The sequence below is a fragment of the Anabrus simplex genome, chromosome 4, assembly GCF_040414725.1.
Source record: "Anabrus simplex isolate iqAnaSimp1 chromosome 4, ASM4041472v1, whole genome shotgun sequence".
In the NCBI taxonomy this organism is placed as follows: Eukaryota; Metazoa; Arthropoda; class Insecta; order Orthoptera; family Tettigoniidae; genus Anabrus; species Anabrus simplex.
The window spans coordinates 241,417,882-241,432,819 of NC_090268.1; positions in this window are offsets into that span (position 1 = coordinate 241,417,882).

Here is a 14,938-nt window from a genome sequence, read left to right on the forward strand (position 1 = left end):
GAATATATATGTAAAATACATCACACTTTCCGTCCAGCTGTTGATCTATTTACTGACCTCTTGTCAAGCTAGGAAGTTCAGTCTATCCATATTTTCTCGACATGGTAGTTTTATCAATAAATAATTTCTGAAGTTGACGAAAATGATTTAACCTCCCAGTGCGGGGCTCATAACACAACAATCACTCATACAGGATGAGACCTCTACTCACTTTGAATTAGAAGCATGAAATTTGCAGTAGTGGAATCAATAACTGAGTAGTTTCAGCACATATACACACAACATTCAGGTACAGCAAAATACACTTCTACTCTACATCACAGAATACCTCCCTCTGAACCACTTACGTAAGAATCTCTTTCGACTGGAATGCATAGGCACCAGATGCACAAGCACACGGCTCAACATCACACAAGTCTCTATCGCCTTCAATTTCGGCATTAAATTCAACCACAGAAATATCATATATCTATGAACTACAACGGGAATTAAGGTCATCACCACCCGAGTTGTTGTAACTGTTCTTCAAAAGCAAAGAAATACGCTTTTACAAGTTGATTTTATGTCACACCGACAATGATAGGTCTTATGGTTATTATTATTATTTCGTATGGCAAAACGAGGATATATTATAAATACATATAAATACACATTTCTTAAATAAGTATGTAATTTATAAGTCAGCATTCAAAACTTAATGTCCAGACTATTCAGCCAGTCCACTGCTTCTGTAGAGGCACTACCGTATGTAATTCTTGAACAGATCCATTGAATCTTCTTTTTGGGCAGTCCATAACAACGTGCTGGATGGTCTGAGGCACATCATCACAGTCGCAGAATGGGTCTTCAAATTTTCCCCAACTGTGAAGCCAGAATTTACACCTTCCATGGTTTGTCCTGATTCTGTTTAGAGATGTCCATTCCCTTCTCGGTAAGTTGAAACCAGGAGGAGCTCTACAAGGATGGTGGATTAAACACAGGTGGTCAGGATTTGAAGAGGTCTATTCTTCGTGCCAGATCTCATCAGCATCAAAATGTGTTTCCAGGAGCTTCTCGCCTAACTTCCATGATGGGTTTCTGGAATTTAATCTCTTCGGATTCTGAGGATTGCAGTCCTGATGTAAGGGCAGTTGAGGATTACTGCGAAATTTTGTGCCATTCTCTCACAAGAGCCAGTTCTCTTCGTATGTGAGGGGGATAGATGTTGGATAAAACGAGTAAACATTTTAGGGGTGTCGATTTGATGGTGCCTGATATTGTCCTCATAGTATCATTCAGTTGTGTATCAACTTTTGAAGTATATAAACTGTTAAGCCACACAGGGCTTATGGTGATGATGGGATAGGAAAGGGTCAGTACTGGGAAGGAAGTAGACATGGCTTGCCGACAGTTGGGTTCGAACCCACCTTCTCCCAAATGCAAGCTCACAGCTGCGTGCCCCTAACCACATGGCCAACTCACTTGGTAAAACGTACTGTCATCAGCTAGCTGAACTTTACATCTTTCCACCATGATCAGTTATCACAGCACTAAAATTTAAGACATTCAAGTTGCTTGAAGGAAATAAAATTCTTGATAGTGTCAATTATCCATTAAAACAAGATAAAACTATATACTATCCCTATGTAACAGAAAGTCCAACTTAGTTCACAGCAGCATAATGCAAAGGCATGTATGTACGGCACTCCATATCTGCTAACGTTTTGGTCATGCTGTCCCCAGTTGCTATATAGTGTTGCTATAGCAGCCCCAGTGTACAAAGAAAAGCGTGATAAACGTAAAGCACGTAATTATAGGCCAGTCAAACTAACTTATGTTGTGTATAAGAAAGAGGAAAGCAAATGGCAAATAAAAAACAATGTCAAATAAAAATGTAAACAGACTCTGGGATGGGTTTAAAACAATTGTTGAGGAACGTGAAAACAGGTTTGTACATTTAAAGATGGTAAGGAATGATAAAGATCCACTATATTATAACAGAGAAGTAAAGAGAGTAAGAAGGAGGTGCAGGTTCGAAAGAAATAGAGTTAGAAATGGTTATGGAAGTAAGAAGAAATTGAAGGAACTTACCAGGAAATTGAATCTAGCAAAGGAGTCAGCTAAGGATAACATGATGGCAAGCATACAAATTTTAGTGAAAAATGGAAGGGTATGTATAGGTACTTTAAGGCAGAAACAGGTTCAAAGAAGGACATTCCAGGAATCATTAATGAACAAGGGGAGTATGTGTGCGAGGACCTCAAAAAGGCAGAGTATTCAGTCAGCAGTATGTAAAGATTGTTGGTTAGAAGGATAATGTCCAGATAGAGGAGGTGACTAATACTGAAGAAGTATTAAAATTTACTTATGATAACAATGACATTTATAGTAAGTTACAAAAGTTGAAAACTAGAAAAGCAGCTGGAATCGATAAGATTTCTGGGGATATACTAACGGCAATGGGTTGGGATACAGTACCATATCTGAAATACTTATTTGATTATTGTTTGGTTGAAGGAGCTATACCAAATGAATGGAGAGTTGCTATAGTAGCTCCTGTGTATAAAGAAAAGGGTGATAGACATAAATCTGAAAATTACCGGCCAGTCAGTTTGACATGCATTGCATGTAAGCTTTGGGAAAGCATTCTTTATGATTATATTAGACATGTTTGCGAAATTAATAACTGGTTTGACAGAAGGCACTTCGGGTTTATAAAAGGTTATACCACTGAAACTCAGCTTGTAGGATATCAACAAGATATAGCAGACATCCTGAATTCGGGAGGCCAAATGGACTGTACTGTGTTTGACCTATCTGAGGCATCTGATAGGGTAGATCATGGAAGACTACTGGCAAAAATGAGTGCTATTGGACTAGAAAAAGAGTGACTGAATGGGTGGCTATATTTCTAGAAAATGGAACTCAGAGAATTAGAGTAGATGAAGCTTTACCTGTAAGAGTGGTATTCCTCAAGGCAGTATTATTGGACCTTTATGTTTTCTTATGTATATCAATGATATGTGTAAAGAAGTGGAATCAGAGATAAGGCTGTTTTCAGATGATGTTATTCTGTACAGAGTAATAAATAAGTTACAAGATTGTGAGCGGCTGCAGGGTGACCTCGATAGTGTTGTGAGATGGACGGTAGGCAATGGTATGATGATAAACGGGGTTGAAAGTCAGGTTGTGAGTTTTAAAATCAGGAAAAGTTCTCTCAGTTTTAATTTTTTTCTATTTGCTTTACGTCGCACCGGCACAGATATGTCTTATGGTGACGATGGGATGTGAAAGGCCTAGGAAGTGGAAGGAAGGGGCCGTGGCCTTAATTAAGGTACAGCCCCGGCATTTGCCTGGTGTGAAAATGGGAAACCACGGAAAACCATGTTCAGGGCTGCCGACAGTGGGGCTCGAACTCACGATCTCCCGATTACTGGATACTGGCCGCACTTGAGCGACTGCAGCTATCGAGCTCGGTCAGTTTTTATTACTGCGTTGATGGGGTGAAAGTTCCTTTCGGGGATCATTGTAAGTACCTAAGTGTTAATATAAGAAAAGACCTTCATTGGGGTAATCACATAAACATGATTGTTGATAAAGGGTACAGATCTCTGCACATGGTTATGAGGGCATTTAGGGGTTGTAGTAAGGATGTAAACGAGAGGGCATATAAGTCTCTGGTAAGACCCCAACTAGAGTATGGTTCTAGTGTATGGGACCCTCACCAGGATTACCTGATTCAAGAACTGAAAAAATCCAAAGAAAAGAAGCTGGAATTTTTCTGGGTGATTCCCGACAAAAGAGTAGCGTTACAAAAATGTTGCAAATTTGGGCTGGGAAGACTTGGGAGAAAGGAGACGAGCTGCTCGATTAAGTGGTATGTTCCGAGCTGCCAGTGGAGAGATGGCGTGGGAGGACATCAATAGACGAATAAGTTTGAGTGGTGTCTTTAAAAGTAGGAAAGATCACAATATGAAAAAAAAAAGTTGGAATTCAAGAGGAAAAATTGGGGCAAATATTCGTTTATCGGAAGGGGAGTTACGGATTGGAATAACTTACCACGGGAAGTGTTCAATAATTTTCCAATTTCTTTGCGATCATTTAAGAAAACAGATAGGGAATCTACCACCTGCGCGACTGCCCTAAATGCAGATCAGTAGCGATTGATTGATTGATTGATTGATTGATTGATTGATTGATTGATTGATTGATTGATTGATTGATTGATTGATTGATTGATTGATTGATTGATTGATTGATTGATTGATTGATTGATTGATTGATTGATTGATTGATTGATTGATTGATTGATTGATTGATTGATGTTGTTTCTGATTATATTCGACACACTTGTGAAATTACAGTGCCTTTTTAAATCGTAAGTAATAGTCTGAATAGATCGCTGTCTTAATGTCCCGCCATCTTACTCTACAGCTAGTGCAAGCACTCTTCCCTACCAGGCAGTTTCAGCATTAATTCTGTCATCCTCCAAGGCATAATAGCACTATTGTCTACCATCCGAGACCAAGGTTCGAATCGCAGTACTACTAGAAATTTAAGATCAGCAGGAGGACGGGTAGCTGGTTAAAAATGCACCTGCAGCCCATCTTCATTGGGGATGCAAATGAAAAGAGCTGCACCACAGCAGTACAATGGCACAAATTTTCATTTTTTATTTTTCATTTCCTTGCCTTATTGAAATCGATCAAACTCATATCTGAAATTCTCGCTCTTTGCAGTTCGGTTCCCACACCTAATTCATACAGAAGAGAAGGTTGGTGCTCCATGGTACTTATTATATAAGTTATATATTCCTGACTAGGATATTGACACCCAAACTTAATTCTCAACTATAATTCTCATCCTTTAGAGTTTCTAATGTACAAAATTGAAGGCTTTCATTCTTTGAAGAGAACATTGCCCCTCTAAATTGAATTCTTAGCTTCAATTTGTAGATATTATAGTTCTGACAGCAAATATTTCACTATTGATCAATGCTGTTATCTTTAAGTCAAAATAAAAGACTTTCAAAACTTCAGAGTTCACTGTTTTGTCACAACCGATCTGCTTATTAAAATAGTTGACATTTTGCTTGATAAATCGAGGAGACTGGATTATTTATCCAGCGATGTCATTAACACATTTAATGAAATACAAACCATGCATACAGACAGAAAAATATATAAAGATACAAAAGTTGAAAGCTACACAAATAACTGGAATTGATATTTCGGGATATGCTAAAGGCAATGGGTTGGCATATAGTATCATATCTGAGGTACCGGTACTTATCTGATTACTGTTTTCATGGCAGAGCTATACCAAAAGAAAGGAGGGTTGTTATAGTAGCCTCAGTGTACAAAGAAAAGCGTGATAAACTTAAAGCACGTAATTATAGGTCAGTCAAAGACTTGTATTGTGTATAAGAAAGAGGAAAGCATTCTTTCGGATTATATTCGACGCACTTGTGAAATTACTAATCGGATTGATAGGAAACATTTCGAATTCAGGAAGAGTTATTCCACTTAAGCTCATCTTGTAGAATTCTTGCAAGCTATAGTAGATATTTTAGAGTCAGGAGGTCAAACAGTCTGAATCGCAGTTGACCAACCTAAGGCTTTTGATAGCGTAGATAATGGGAAGCAACTGACATAAACGAAAGTAATTGGACTAGATAAAAGGGTGACTGAATGTCTGGCTATTTTTATAGAAAATACAACTCGGAAAATGAGTGATTACCCCAATGAAGATCTTTCCTTATATTTATACCTAGGTATTTACAATGATCCCCAAAGGGAACTTTCACCCCATCAACGCAGTAATTAAAACTGAGAGGACTTTTTCTATTTGTGAAACTCACAACCTGATTTTTATCCCCATTTATCATCATTTCATTGCCTACTGTCCATCTCACAACATTATCGAGGTCATTTTGCAGTTGCTCACAATCTTGTAACTTATTTATTACTCTGTACAGAATAACATCATCTGCGAAAAGCCTTATCTCTGATTCCACTTCTTTACACATATATATAGATAAAAAACATAAAGGTCCAATAATACTGCCTTGAGGAATTCTCCTCTTAATTTTTACAGGGACAGATAAAGCTTCACCTACTCTAATTCTCTGAGTTCTATTTTCTAGAAACAGAGCCACCCATTCAGTCACTCTTTTGTCAAGTCCAATTGCACTCATTTTGGCCAGTAGTTTCCCATGATCTACCCTATCAAATGCCTTAGATACGGTAAGTCAATCGCAATACAGTCCAACTGACCTCCTGAATCCAGGATATCTGTTATATCTTGTTGGAATCCTACAAGTTGGGCTTCAATGGAATAACCTTTCCTAAACCCAAACTGCCTTCTGTCAAACCAATTATTAATTTTGCAAACATGTCTTATATAATCAGAAAGAATGTTTTCCCAAAGCTTACATACAATGCATGTCAAACTGACTGGCCTGTAATTTTCAGCTTTATGCCTATCACCCTTTCCTTTATATACAGGGGCTACTATAGCAACTCTCCATTCATTTGGTAAAGTTCCTTCATGCAAAGAAAAATCAAACAAGTCCTTCAGATATGGTACTATATCCCAACCCATTGTTTTTAGTATATCCCCCGAAACCTTATGAATTCCAGCAGCTTTTCTAGTTTTCAACTTTTGTATCTTACTGTAAATGTCATTGCTGTCATAGGTAAATTTTAATACTTCTTTAGTATTAGTCACCTCCTCTATCTGGACATTATCCTTGTAACCAACAATCTTTACATACTGCTGACTGAATACTTCTGCCTTTTGAAGATCCTCGCATACACACTCCCCTTGTTCATTAATTATTCCTGGAATGTCCTTCTTGGAACCTGTTTCTGCCTTAAAGTACCCATACATACTCTTCCATTTTTCACTAAAATTAGTGTGGCCACGAATTATGCTTGCCATCACGTTATCCTTAGCTGACTTCTTTGCTAGATTCAATTTCCTTCAATTTCTCCTTACTTCCACAGTCATTTCTAACTCTATTTCTTTCCAACCTGCACCTCCTTCTTAGTCTCTTTACTTCCCTGTTATAATATAGTGGGTCTTTACCATTCCTTACCACCTTTAAAGGTACAAACCTATTTTCACATTCCTTAACAATTGCTTTAAACCCATCCCAGAGTCTGTTTACATTTTTACAGGTTTAACATTATCTGATGAGTTAAGGTAGGAATACATCAAGGCGGTATTATTGGATCTTTACATTTTCATATAACTATATATAAGAAATAGGAGTAAAGTACTGGAATCATAGGGAAGCCCTTTTGCAGATGGTGTTGTATTGTATAGAGTTAATGTTATTGTGTTCATGTCCCACTAAATACGTCTCACATTTTTCAGAGAATTGTATAAAGTAATAGATAAGTAAGAGTACTGTGTGTAACAGCAAAAAGACTTCAACAATGATATTAAATGGACAGTGGACAACAGTATGATGGTAAAAGTGATGGAAAGTGAGGTTGTACGTTTCACCAAGAAGAAAAGTCCCCTCGGCTTTAAATACCATGTTGATGGGGTAAAATTACCTCACGGGGATCACTTTAAGTACCTGGATGTTATCATAACCAGAGATCTTCATTAGGGTAATTACATCGATGAGGTTGATATTTAGAAATTCGATGATCCCTATTGAAGTGGAATTACAATAATTGAAATTATTAGGGGTCCTACCACTCAATACAATTCAACACATTTATTAATGTGAATTGATCACATGTCGTTCACATGAGGTACCGGTACTAGTTTCCGCACTTAACTCGTGCCATCATCAGCCAACGAATCAAATCAGGCAAACACAAACAACGTTTGCCTAATTCAGCTTTTAATTTCTTCTCCAGGTTCTAAAACCCCATATTGAAGTGAGAATTAATTCTTTGGGTCTACCCAAGTCCATCACATGAACGTTTATTCTTTCGGAACCAAATCACTGATCAAACAAAGTGTCAACTTTACATGACATTATAACTCTTCAGCGTATTTTCAAGAAGATCAAAGAACTAAAGACACGTACAAGCTGGGCAAATCACAATGTGTTTAAAACAACGGAGTCATCATTATCTCTAAAAGAATTTTATACCAAAATGCAATATCATCATGTACCATGTTTTATTTAATATTCATCTATGCAGGTGTTACAGTGTGTTTTAAGATTGTGTTAAAGTTGTTTGCGTTTGCCTGATTTGACTCGTTGGCTGATTATGGTACGAGCTAAGCGCCGAAACTAGTACCTCATGTGAACGACACGTGATCAATTCACATTAATACATGTCTTTATATTGAACAGGAGGACCCCTAATAATTTCAATTATCGATGAGGTTGTAAAGAAAGATCACAGATCTCTTTGTATGATTATAACGGTATTTAGGGACTGTAGAAAGGTTGTAAAAGGGGAGGACATATAAGTTTCCAGTAAGACCTTAATTAGACTATTGTTCCAGTGTATGGGACCTTTAACAGGATTACTGCTTTCCTTGGGATCTTTTCCAATTCTCAAATTAAGTAATTAAGACTATGGTTATAATGTTTTGTGAAATACATTCCCTTCCATGGAAATTTGTCATAAAGCCATTAGGTGGAATGAAGGAGATTTATGAATGTATTTACAATGGAAGCACCTTTTTCATGTCATAGACTTACAGATAGTTGCCAGTTATAGGGAAACCACAAAAACCGAAGTTGGAGCCAAGATGAGGCGTTATAGGCAAGATGAGTTGTGAGGTAGTTTGCCACAGCTTAACTGATTAGGCGAGAAAGTGTTATTGTGACATGACGGAATTCATGAGCAACACCTTCCACAATGTCATTCCTCGGCACCCTAGCAGCTTCCATACTGTCACAACCATGGATGAGACAGAGACTTTGGTGGAGGCAAAATTTTGCTCTGGCCTATGCCAAGACACAGAAGCAAAAGTACTGCATCCATCACAAAATGGTGAATGGGCACAATTATCATTTATATTTCTTGATAAAATTCCACTAATCTTGGTAACTTACATATTAATTGCAAAATAATATTTTGTTTCCCTAATGCTAATTATATGAAACTGATTGAAGTACCGGTATATATATATTGTACCAGGAAAAGTTGTGGGCAAAGGGCATGAGTAGGACCTCAGGGAGTGGAACTGGGTTTTGGAGCCGATACAGAGAAGGATAGTCTCGCAGAGCGAATAATAGATGGTAAATAATTTTTTTCTTAAAACAATTTATTAATTTTTCACCCTGCGGTATGATTATTGACTCAAATTTTGCATAGAAATTAAATGTCGAAAATAATCTTAAAAAATGGCATAAATATCATTGGTTTCAAAGTCTTTCATATGTGGGAATTTCCACCTAAAGTCTTTTTAAACCTAAGCACACTTTTATAATTGTAAATGGATATGAGAAATTATCAAAGTTTTCAGTTCTCAGTTCGTCAATCTCGATATATAGCACACTTGAAAGCCTACAGTCTTTCTACGAGAAATTAAATTTATCACTTTTGAGAAATTATGAAAATTGTTCACACGCGACACTGAAGTTTCACTGTTCAAAATAAATGAAAAAGTTTAGTCAGTTTGTTACTCACTTATGACAAGAACTGTTGCTACCAAATGTCGAAAGATGGACGTCTGGAATGTTCCATGTAGAATCAGGATTGGCGATGTTGACGTTCCCAATGAGGTGATGACAGCTGGAACTGGATCACGTTGAGTTGTAGCTTGTTCGGGTGATTTTCACACACGAGAATTTACTTAGTGTGAGTAGTTTATCACTGACACTGTTGAACACTATTTATGGCGTATGAAGAATCACAGTCCTTTCTGTACGAAATGCTATTTACAGTCGTTATTGAAACGTTCATAATCACACAGTTCACATAAAAAAAAAGAAAGTAAGTCGATAAGCACAGTCTTTGAACACAGTCTGAAGTTGCTAGGGATTATTTTCTGCTAATCCTGTTACTATAATGTTATATTAACACAGAAAAGTTCTCACTTTTTCACTCAAATTACTACTGTGAGTCTTATGTTGATGTGACGTGAATATGAGTTCTGGTAATTCTAAGTATTAGGCTCAGTAGAAGTTCAATGTTACTTGAAGTTACCTAAGTCCACACGTAATGAAATAGTTAATATTTGTACTCCAATAACTTCACTCGCGTTACAGTCTTAAATGTCTTTAGGATTATATTGTAATCGCGACGCGGTATACTAACTGCAGTGCGACGTCCTTTAATAATTCTATCGGTGATAGAATTTCGCGTTCCGGAGATACGACGGAAAGTACTTCTACCGTGACTGCGCGAACATACTGTACGCGGGCCGGTCTCTTCGCTATCTCACTCACACAGCTGTTTGCTTGTCCTTGTACTAGTTTGCGGGCTGTCTGGCCTTGACATATATAGATACCAGCGCAGGGAGGGGTGGCGGCTCTCTCGGCCATGTGACCGTGATTACGTAATTTCGTTGAGACTTTAAATTATTATAACTCAACAACCGTTTGATGAATTAATTTGAAATTTACAGGGATTAACTTTTATGATGTTTGCTATAATTCAGCGTTTGTCCCGTTGAAATTGGTTAAGGCGTTAAAAAGCTGTTAAAAGAAAATTTCTTTCGAGAAATATCTCTAGGGGAGGTGAGCTTCAAGCGACAGGTGACGTCACTTGACTCCGCCTAGCGCACTCGTAGGGTCTGGCACATACTGGAACATTCTTTACATGGATGTTCGTACGTCGGTCGGATCTTTAATGCTGGAAATAATATTTCTTTCAATTAACATGGACCAGGACCTAGGCCTTCCTGGTACAATATATTACTAAAGGATACTATTCTAACAGCCAATCAGTATTAATACTCACTATCTATAATGTACTTTCATATTCCTATCGATTTATTCCAACAACGTTTATTCATTCTTATCATAGCTTTTTAAGTAATAAACGTTTTTGAGATTCACCCACTTTGTATATGTAGGTTATAATGTATTATTCACAGCAATTTATGTTCAACACATTTAGAAAATTTTCTTGCATTTAGGACATGTAACCTTGATCTACATATATGACAACAAAAAAATAATGTTTCTTCCCTCAGAAGTGTCATTGCTGAACTTCCTTGTAAATAAGGTAAAAGTACTCGTATTTGCGAAACAGACATTTCAATATAAACACAAATTAGGTATTAACAACTCTGCCGTCACCTCTATTCTGTTTTCAGGACACATTGCTATGCATTTTCTGTATTTCGAAAATGCCATGATCGCAGACTGTTACTATGTGGTCTCCGCAAACGGGTACGCTACAGTGTATACACGTGGATGCTGTTTTCCTGTTCTTCTTTTTCAGACAATGTGCATACTTTTCCCTTTCTGACGATGTTACCTCTGCAGGATCGGGCATTTCTTCACGAAACTCGCATAATTTTCCAGATCTGAGTGAATTCCAGATTTTGCCATTTTGCATTTTGCCATTCTTTCTTCTACATGAAATTTTGTAAGGTTCAACATGAGAATTTTCAGATACTTCCTTCACACTAAATCTTCACAATTATTTGAAAGTAAAATAATCTCCCTGCTGATACAGACAATATTCAATATTGTGAAGAATATTCTCAGTGGACATCTGCAGCACATGCAGCATACAAAGACTTCAGTCCATCAATAAAACCAACTCATCCTTTTGTCAAATTTTAAATAACTCCTCCTGGTTTCATAAGGACACCACTTGTTTTGTCGATGATTGGAGACTCATGCATACTGTAATGATTACAACGTTTCTGTTTTTAGGAATATAAGAAATAACCATACAATGCCCATCAGACTGCTATTTACAGGCTATTTACTAGTTCTCATGGAATTTCCCGCTTATTTTTCTTTAGTGTTGCGACCATTGTCAGATTATTCTCCCATACAAGTTCATTCACTATTCCAATAGAAAACACCCAGTTGCCAACAGTCACGTACTGGCGACAATTTTCTATTGACTGAACTATTTTTCTGTTGAAAAAGGACAAAGGGACCTTCATGTTGTATTCCCATGTTATATAGTTTACAAGAACATTACAAGACAAAAATATTTTTCCATATTTTGAAGGTTTATTTGGCATGTAGCCTACAATACTGTCTGAAGCAGAACCTGCCACAAAATACTTCCAGCATTTCCCCGACACTGTAACTGTGATCACATTGCTGAACAAAATTTTGAATGTTTCTCTCATTGGTGCCAACATGTCCAAAGCCTTCTTTTTTGCTTGAGAGGAATATCTTCAAACCTATGGATACTTAGAGGCAAATAACATCTATACTGTAACTCCTTACCAGGCAAAAATATCTCGGTGTTTTCATATCAGTTGCCCGTATGTCTTCGAAATTTTGATGTAATGATCTCATAACACCTCCTAAATGGAGTCACTTTAATCAGGGCCTTCATCTCATTCGCATTTGCGACCAACATCATGTTATGCTCATGATCTTATGCCTGATCTTCTGCAATGAATGTTTGTCTATTTCACCATTTCAACAGTCACGTGGTCAGGAAAGAACAATGCTCCTGACTGATGATCTGTTACTGCATGCCAAGCACGTGTTTTCACATCTGGCAATGACAATATTTTTCTTGCACTTTTACATATTGCAAGGAACGAAGGAATGTTCCACACTTTGACACTATCCTTCCAAACATAACAAAGCCTAAGGTGGTCGTCAATGTCAAAACCATCAGCAGCTACCTCAATGCTACTGTCATGATCACTGTTTTCAATTTCGCTCCACTGTCTGCCAGAGGGGACGTTAAAGTCTCATCATCACATTGTTCTAAAAGCCCCTTTTGAATATATTTGCCATGTTCCATACTCAGAATGTCAATAAATCACTCTGCAATCAGAGTTGCACTACTTCGAACGTGCACAGAAAGTCACGTGGTTACTTGCAGGTGAGTACCATGCTCACTTCCGTTCGAGTCTATGCCACGACTGAAATCAAGCATCAATAGAAAGCACAAAAGATGACTCAAACTTCTTCATACCTGTATCTCATGAATTGGGGTACAGAAAAGTATCGATAATCCGAGGTAATGGAGGAAAAGATTTGGAATAACTCGGACTACACGAAACAACATGGGGAAAATCATATAACATGACAAAGTCCGGCAACTATTGAAACTAAGGTCCTGTACTGTCATTTTTACAGTGTTATGGCATGGATTACGGCTATTTTTTTTAAAAAAAAAGCCCGTAATTGACTTCTGTTTTTAATGTTGCATCGTTTTTATGCAGCATTATCACGCATCGCTTGAAGAATTGCCTCTGGTTGCTTTCTGCGTAGTGTAGTGCCTCCTACAATGCTATGAGTCATATTAGGTGCCATCTGTACTAAAATTTCTTTCTTGATATCTACTGTTGGTCCATTCAAAACATTTCAATGATTGATGCGTCTTTAAGTTCATACTTTTCATCACTCTTCATCCATTCCATAACTTCGATTACATTACATTACATCTTTACCTTCGGGTATCTGTGAGATTACATCTGACAAAATTTGTATGTCATCATCATTGATGTCATCAGAGTTACAAATGATTCTGATAACCAATACAAAATGTCCTCTATGATTGTCCCTTTGAGAAAGTTCCTGATATTTTCCTTACGTTCTGTTGCTTCCAGGAGTCTAATGTATCAGAGAGATTTGTGCCAATGTGAGACCCAGAGCACACTGACCCGGGTGTAGCATCTGGTAAGGGCCCAGCTCAGGTTGTAACGTAAAATGTAACTTTAATAACTTTCCAGTTTTTCAAACACACAAAATTTCAATTTACATTATAACTCTATAAACATACTTGTAAAATACATACACACAATTATATAAAAATGGCATGCTTCGTTCTACAAGAACATCCTCAGATTGTATCAAATCACTTAAATCATGAGTAAATATTTGTACAGTATTGCTTACGTTGCGTAAACTTGCCTATTATATACAGTTAGGTGGAAACATGATCAAGCATAATCAAATAATGGTTTTATAAGTAATAACATAATGAAAATTGTCTGTACTTCCCGGAGAGGAGATGGGAAGCAGGAGAAAGGCGAGTGAAAGGTTGTGGAGCCTTCCTATTGGATGTTATAATCTACCTAACTATACCGCGGAAGGGGATGGAGAAGCAGGAGCAGAGCAAGGGGAACATTGTGGAACTTCATATCTACTGGAGAGGGGAGATAACGTCATTAACTTTCCTTACGTTATAATGCAATTTATGTATTTCAACCGTTTATTTCAGAAACCACCTAAGTGACACTTTTATCAAAATGGAGTTTTTAAAGGGATGTTACTATTCGGAAATAAATACACAGTTTTTTGCACAAACAACCTATGTTCCACAGAAGCAATTATGTTAGGCAGCTGTGTAAATAATGTGTTTATTTCAGAAAGAACGCAAGCGCAGTCGCTTAGGCTCTTTCTGCGCTAAATTCATTCTTCCACTCATGACGGTTGGTGGCACTGTTTGTACAACCTGTTTTGTGACTCTTGTTTTGTTATTACTGAGTTTGTTGTTGTTGTGACAGTAAACACGGAGTGGTCAAGTGTGTGTTTGTAGTCGAAATAATAGTGCATTTAGTGATTATTAAGTACTGTTTAGTTCTTAAACTATGGCTGACAGTCCAGAAGATGAACCTAAGCCTAAGCATAAATGTGGAGGGAGACATGATGAAAAATACAAGCAGATAGATAGAGTACAAGGACTGAGATACGTGTTTCGCAAAGGAAAAGAGGTCCAACAGAAATCCCTACCGAACAACGTAAACTGTATGTGTAACTTTAAATGTCATTTAAAACTCGCTGACGAAACTATACAGGACATCTGGAAAAAAATTTATTCTTTAGACAGTAAAAGCTTTTATGACAGCATCATTCAACGTCCATCAACCGAGAAAGAAC